Source organism: Struthio camelus, chromosome 3 (genome assembly GCF_040807025.1).
Source record: "Struthio camelus isolate bStrCam1 chromosome 3, bStrCam1.hap1, whole genome shotgun sequence".
In the NCBI taxonomy this organism is placed as follows: domain Eukaryota; kingdom Metazoa; phylum Chordata; class Aves; order Struthioniformes; family Struthionidae; genus Struthio; species Struthio camelus.
This window is the reverse complement of record NC_090944.1, coordinates 62,140,942-62,147,507: the sequence shown is the minus strand read 5'-3', so window position 1 is coordinate 62,147,507 and position 6,566 is coordinate 62,140,942.

Here is a 6,566-nt window from a genome sequence, read left to right as displayed (position 1 = left end):
CTCTCTCCTAACCCTAACCCTAACCCGAACCCTAACCCTAACCCCAAGGCTAGCCCCAGTCTGCGGCAGGGCCTGGAGCAGAGCCCAACGGCCCCCTTCCTGGACTCCAGACAAAAGTGGTGCTGTGATAAAGGTAGGTGCAGCCCTGCACATGCATGCACATGTGCTTTGCAGCCCCACTGTCGATGGGGCCCTAGGCTTTCTCTCTCTCCTAACCCTAACCCCAACCCTAACCCCAACCCTAACCCTGAGGCTAGCCCCAGTCTGCGGCAGGGCCTGGAGCAGAGCCCACCTGCCCCCTTCCTGGACTCCAGACAAAAGCTGTGCTGCGAGAAAGGTAGGTGCAGCCCCGCACATGCATGCACATGTGCTTTGCAGCCCCACTGTCGATGGGGCCCTAGGCTTTCTCTCTCTCCTAACCCGAACCCTAACCCTAACCCTAACCCTAACCCTAACCCTAACCCTAACCCTAACCCTAACCCTAACCCTGAGGCTAGCCCCAGTCTGCGGCAGGTTGAGGATCAGAGCCTACCGGCCCCCTTCCTGGACTCCAGACAAAAGTGGTGCTGCGAGAAAGGTAGGTGCAGCCCCGCACATGCATGCACATGTGCTTTGCAGCCCCACTGTCGATGGGGCCCTAGGCTTTCTCTCTCTCCTAACCCTAACCCTAACCCGAACCCTGAGGCTAGCCCCAGTCTGCGGCAGGGCCTGGAGCAGAGCCCAACGGCCCCCTTCCTGGACTCCAGACAAAAGTGGTGCTGTGATAAAGGTAGGTGAAGCCCTGCACATGCATGCACATGTGCTTTGCAGCCCCACTGTCGATGGGGCCCTAGGCTTTCTCTCTCTCCTAACCCTAACCCCAACCCTAACCCGAACCCTAACCCTGAGGCTAGCCCCAGTCTGGGGCAGGGTCAGGAGCAGAGCCCACCTGCCCCCTTCCTGGACTGCCGACAAAAGTGGTGCTGCGAGAAAGGTAGGTGCAGCCCCGCACATGCATGCACATGCCCTTTGCAGCCCCACTGTCGATGGGGCCCTAGGCTTTCTCTCTCTCCTAACCCTAACCCTAACCCTAACCCTAACCCCAACCCTAACCCGAACCCGAACCCTAACCCTGAGGCTAGCCCCAGTCTGCGGCAGGGCCAGGAGCAGAGCCCACCTGCCCCCTTCCTGGACTCCCGACAAAAGTGGTGCTGCGAGAAAGGTAGGTGCAGCCCCGCACATGCATGCACATGTGCTTTGCAGCCCCACTGTCGATGGGGCCCTAGGCTTTCTCTCTCTCCTAACCCGAACCCTAACATTAACCCTAACCCGAACCCTAACCCTAACCCTAACCCTAACCCTGAGGCTAGCCCCAGTCTGCGGCACGTTGTGGAGCAGAGCCTACCGGCCCCCTTGCTGGACTCCAGACAAAAGTGGGGCTGCGAGAAAGGTAGGTGCAGCCCCGCACATGCATGCACATGCCCTTTGCAGCCCCACTGTCGATGGGGCCCTAGGCTTTCTCTCTCTCCTAACCCGAACCCTAACCCGAACCCTAACCCGAACCCTAACCCTAACCCTAACACTTAGGCTAGCCCCAGTCTGCAGCAGGGCCTGGAGCAGAGCCCACCGGCCCCCTTCCTGGACTCCAGACAAAAGTGGTGCTGCGAGAAAGGTAGGTGCAGCCCCGCACATGCATGCACATGTGCTTTGCAGCCCCACTGTCGATGGGGCCCTAGGCTTTCTCTCTCTCCTAACCCGAACCCTAACCCTAACCCTAACCCTAACCCGAACCCTGAGGCTAGCCCGTCTGCGGCAGGGCCTGGACCAGAGCCCACCGGCCCCCTTCCTGGACTCCAGACAAAAGTGGTGCTGCCAGAAAGGTAGGTGCAGCCCCGCACATGCATGCACATGTGCTTTGCAGCCCCACTGTCGATGGGGCCCTAGGCTTTCTCTCTCTCCTAACCCTAACCCTAACCCTAACCCTGAGGCTAGCCCCAGTCTGCGGCAGGGCCTGGAGCAGAGCCCAACGGCCCCCTTCCTGGACTCCAGAGAAAAGTGGTGCTGTGATAAAGGTAGGTGAAGCCCTGCACATGCATGCACATGTGCTTTGCAGCCCCACTGTCGATGGGGCCCTAGGCTTTCTCTCTCTCCTAACCCTAACCCGAACCCTAACCCTAACTGTAACTCCAAGGCCAGCCCCAGTCTGCGGCAGGTTGTGGAGCAGAGCCCAGCTGCCCCCTTCCTGGACTCCAGACAAAAGTGGTGCTGCGAGAAAGGTAGGTGCAGCCCCGCACATGCATGCACATGTGCTTTGCAGCCCCACTGTCGATGGGGCCCTAGGCTTTCTCTCTCTCCTTACCCTAACCCTAACCCTAACCCTAACCCCGAGGCTAGCCCCAGTCTGCGGCACGTTGTGGAGCAGAGCCCAGCTGCCCCCTTCCTGGACTCCAGACAAAAGTGGTGCTGCGAGAAAGGTAGGTGCAGCCCCGCACATGCATGCACATGTGCTTTGCAGCCCCACTGTCGATGGGGCCCTAGGCTTTCTCTCTCTCCTAACCCGAACCCTAACCCTAACCCTAACCCTAACCCTAACCCTGAGGCTAGCCCCAGTCTGTGCTAGGGCCTGGAGCAGAGCCCACCGGCCCCCTTCCTGGACTCCAGACAAAAGTGGTGCTGCGAGAAAGGTAGGTGCAGCCCCGCACATGCATGCACATGTGCTTTGCAGCCCCACTGTCGATGGGGCCCTAGGCTTTCTCTCTCTCCTAACCCTAACCCTAACCCTAACCCTTACCCTAACCCGAACCCTGAGGCTAGCCCGTCTGCGGCAGGGCCTGGACCAGAGCCCACCGGCCCCCTTCCTGGACTCCAGACAAAAGTGGTGCTGCGAGAAAGGTAGGTGCAGCCCCGCACATGCATGCACATGTGCTTTGCAGCCCCACTGTCGATGGGGCCCTAGGCTTTCTCTCTCTCCTAACCCTAACCCTAACCCTAACCCTAACCCTAACCCTAACCCTGAGGCTAGCCCCAGTCTGCGGCAGGGCCTGGAGCAGAGCCCACCGGCCCCCTTCCTGGACTCCCGACAAAAGTGGTGCTGCGAGAAAGGTAGGTGCAGCCCCGCACATGCATGCACATGTGCTTTGCAGCCCCACTGTCGATGGGGCCCTAGGCTTTCTCTCTCTCCTAACCCTAACCCTAACCCTAACCCTAACCCTAACCCCAAGGCTAGCCCCAGTCTGCGGCAGGGCCTGGAGAAGAGCCCAACGGCCCCCTTCCTGGACTCCCGACAAAAGTGGTGCTGTGATAAAGGTAGGTGCAGCCCTGCACATGCATGCACATGTGCTTTGCAGCCCCACTGTCGATGGGGCCCTAGGCTTTCTCTCTCTCCTAACCCTAACCCCAACCCTAACCCGAACCATAACCCTGAGGCTAGCCCCAGTCTGCGGCAGGGTCAGGAGCAGAGCCCACCTGCCCCCTTCCTGGACTCCCGACAAAAGTGGTGCTGCGAGAAAGGTAGGTGCAGCCCCGCACATGCATGCACATGCCCTTTGCAGCCCCACTGTCGATGGGGCCCTAGGCTTTCTCTCTCTCCTAACCCGAACCCTAACCCTAACCCTAACCCTAACCCTAACCCTAACCCTAACCCTAACCCTAACCCTAACCCTAACCCTAACCCTGAGGCTAGCCCCAGTCTGTGCTAGGGCCTGGAGCAAAGCCCACCGGCCCCCTTCCTGGACTCCCGACAAAAGTGGTGCTGCGAGAAAGGTAGGTGCAGCCCCGCACATGCATGCACATGTGCTTTGCAGCCCCACTGTCGATGGGGCCCTAGGCTTTCTCTCTCTCCTAACCCTAACCCCAACCCTAACCCGAACCCTAACCCTGAGGCTAGCCCCAGTCTGCGGCAGGGCCTGGAGCAGAGCCCACCTGCCCCCTTCCTGGACTCCAGACAAAAGCTGTGCTGCGATAAAGGTAGGTGCAGCCCCGCACATGCATGCACATGTGCTTTGCAGCCCCACTGTCGATGGGGCCCTAGGCTTTCTCCCTCTCCTAACCCTAACCCTAACCCTAACCCTAACCCTAACCCTAACCCTAACCCTAACCCTAACCCTAACCCTAACGCTGAGGCTAGCCCCAGTCTGCAGCAGGGCCTGGAGCAGAGCCCACCTGCCCCCTTCCTGGACTCCAGACAAAAGTGGTGCTGCGAGAAAGGTAGGTGCAGCCCCGCACATGCATGCACATGTGCTTTGCAGCCCCACTGTCGATGGGGCCCTAGGCTTTCTCTCTCTCCTAACCCTAACCCGAACCCTAACCCGAACCCTAACCCGAACCCTAACCCGAACCCTAACCCTAACCCTAACCCTGAGGCTAGCCCCAGTCTGCGGCAGGTTGAGGATCAGAGCCCACCGGCCCCCTTCCTGGACTCCAGACAAAAGTGGTGCTGCGAGAAAGGTAGGTGCAGCCCCGCACATGCATGCACATGCCCTTTGCAGCCCCACTGTCGATGGGGCCCTAGGCTTTCTCTCTCTCCTAACCCGAACCCTAACCCTAACCCTAACCCTAACCCTAACCCGAACCCTGAGGCTAGCCCGTCTGCGGCAGGGACTGGACCAGAGCCCAGCTGCCCCCTTCCTGGACTCCAGACAAAAGTGGGGCTGCGAGAAAGGTAGGTGCAGCCCCGCACATGCATGCACATGTGCTTTGCAGCCCCACTGTCGATGGGGCCCTGGGCTTTCTCTCTCTCCTAACCCGAACCCTAACCCTAACCCTAACCCGAACCCTAACCCTGAGGCTAGCCCCAGTCTGCGGCAGGTCCTGGAGCAGAGCCCACCGGCCCCCTTCCTGGACTCCAGACAAAAGTGGTGCTGCGAGAAAGGTAGGTGCAGCCCCGCACATGCATGCACATGTGCTTTGCAGCCCCACTGTCGATGGGGCCCTAGGCTTTCTCTCTCTCCTAACCCTAACCCCAACCCTAACCCGAACCCTAACCCTGAGGCTAGCCCCAGTCTGCGGCAGGGTCAGGAGCAGAGCCCACCTGCCCCCTTCCTGGACTCCCGACAAAAGTGGTGCTGCGAGAAAGGTAGGTGCAGCCCCGCACATGCATGCACATGTGCTTTGCAGCCCCACTGTCGATGGGGCCCTAGGCTTTCTCTCTCTCCTAACCCTAACCCTAACCCTAACCCTAACCCTAACCCTGAGGCTAGCCCCAGTCTGCGGCAGGGCCTGGAGCAGAGCCCAACGGCCCCCTTCCTGGACTCCAGACAAAAGTGGTGCTGTGATAAAGGTAGGTGCAGCCCCGCACATGCATGCACATGTGCTTTGCAGCCCCACTGTCGATGGGGCCCTAGGCTTTCTCTCTCTCCTAACCCTAACCCGAACCCTAACCCGAACCCAAACCCTGAGGCTAGCCCCAGTCTGCGGCAGGTTGTGGAGCAGAGCCCACCTGCCCCCTTCCTGGACTCCCGACAAAAGTGGTGCTGCGAGAAAGGTAGGTGCAGCCCCGCACATGCATGCACATGTGCTTTGCAGCCCCACTGTCGATGGGGCCCTAGGCTTTCTCCCTCTCCTAACCCTAACCCTAACCCTAACCCTAACGCTGAGGCTAGCCCCAGTCTGCAGCAGGGCCTGGAGCAGAGACCAGCTGCCCCCTTCCTGGACTCCAGACAAAAGTGGTGCTGCGAGAAAGGTAGGTGCAGCCCCGCACATGCATGCACATGTGCTTTGCAGCCCCACTGTCGATGGGGCCCTAGGCTTTCTCTCTCTCCTAACCCGAACCCTAACCCTAACCCTAACCCTAACCCTAACCCTAACCCTAACCCTGAGGCTAGCCCCAGTCTGCGGCAGGTTGTGGAGCAGAGCCCAGCTGCCCCCTTCCTGGACTCCAGACAAAAGTGGTGCTGCGAGAAAGGTAGGTGCAGCCCCGCACATGCATGCACATGTGCTTTGCAGCCCCACTGTCGATGGGGCCCTAGGCTTTCTCTCTCTCCTAACCCTAACCCTAACCCTAACCCTAACCCTAACCCTAACCCTGAGGCTAGCCCCAGTCTGCGGCAGGGCCTGGAGCAGAGCCCACCGGCCCCCTTCCTGGACTCCCGACAAAAGTGGTGCTGCGAGAAAGGTAGGTGCAGCCCCGCACATGCATGCACATGTCCTTTGCAGCCCCACTGTCGATGGGGCCCTAGGCTTTCTCTCTCTCCTAACCCTAACCCCAACCCTAACCCGAACCCTAACCCTGAGGCTAGCCCCAGTCTGCGGCAGGGTCAGGAGCAGAGCCCACCTGCCCCCTTCCTGGACTCCCGACAAAAGTGGTGCTGCCAGAAAGGTAGGTGCAGCCCCGCACATGCATGCACATGCCCTTTGCAGCCCCACTGTCGATGGGGCCCTAGGCTTTCTCTCTCTCCTAACCCGAACCCTAACCCTAACCCTAACCCTAACCCTAACCCCGAGGCTAGCCCCAGTCTGCAGCAGGGCCTGGAGCAGAGCCCACCGGCCCCCTTCCTGGACTCCCGACAAAAGTGGTGCTGCGAGAAAGGTAGGTGCAGCCCCGCACATGCATGCACATGTGCTTTGCAGCCCCACTGTCGATGGGGCCC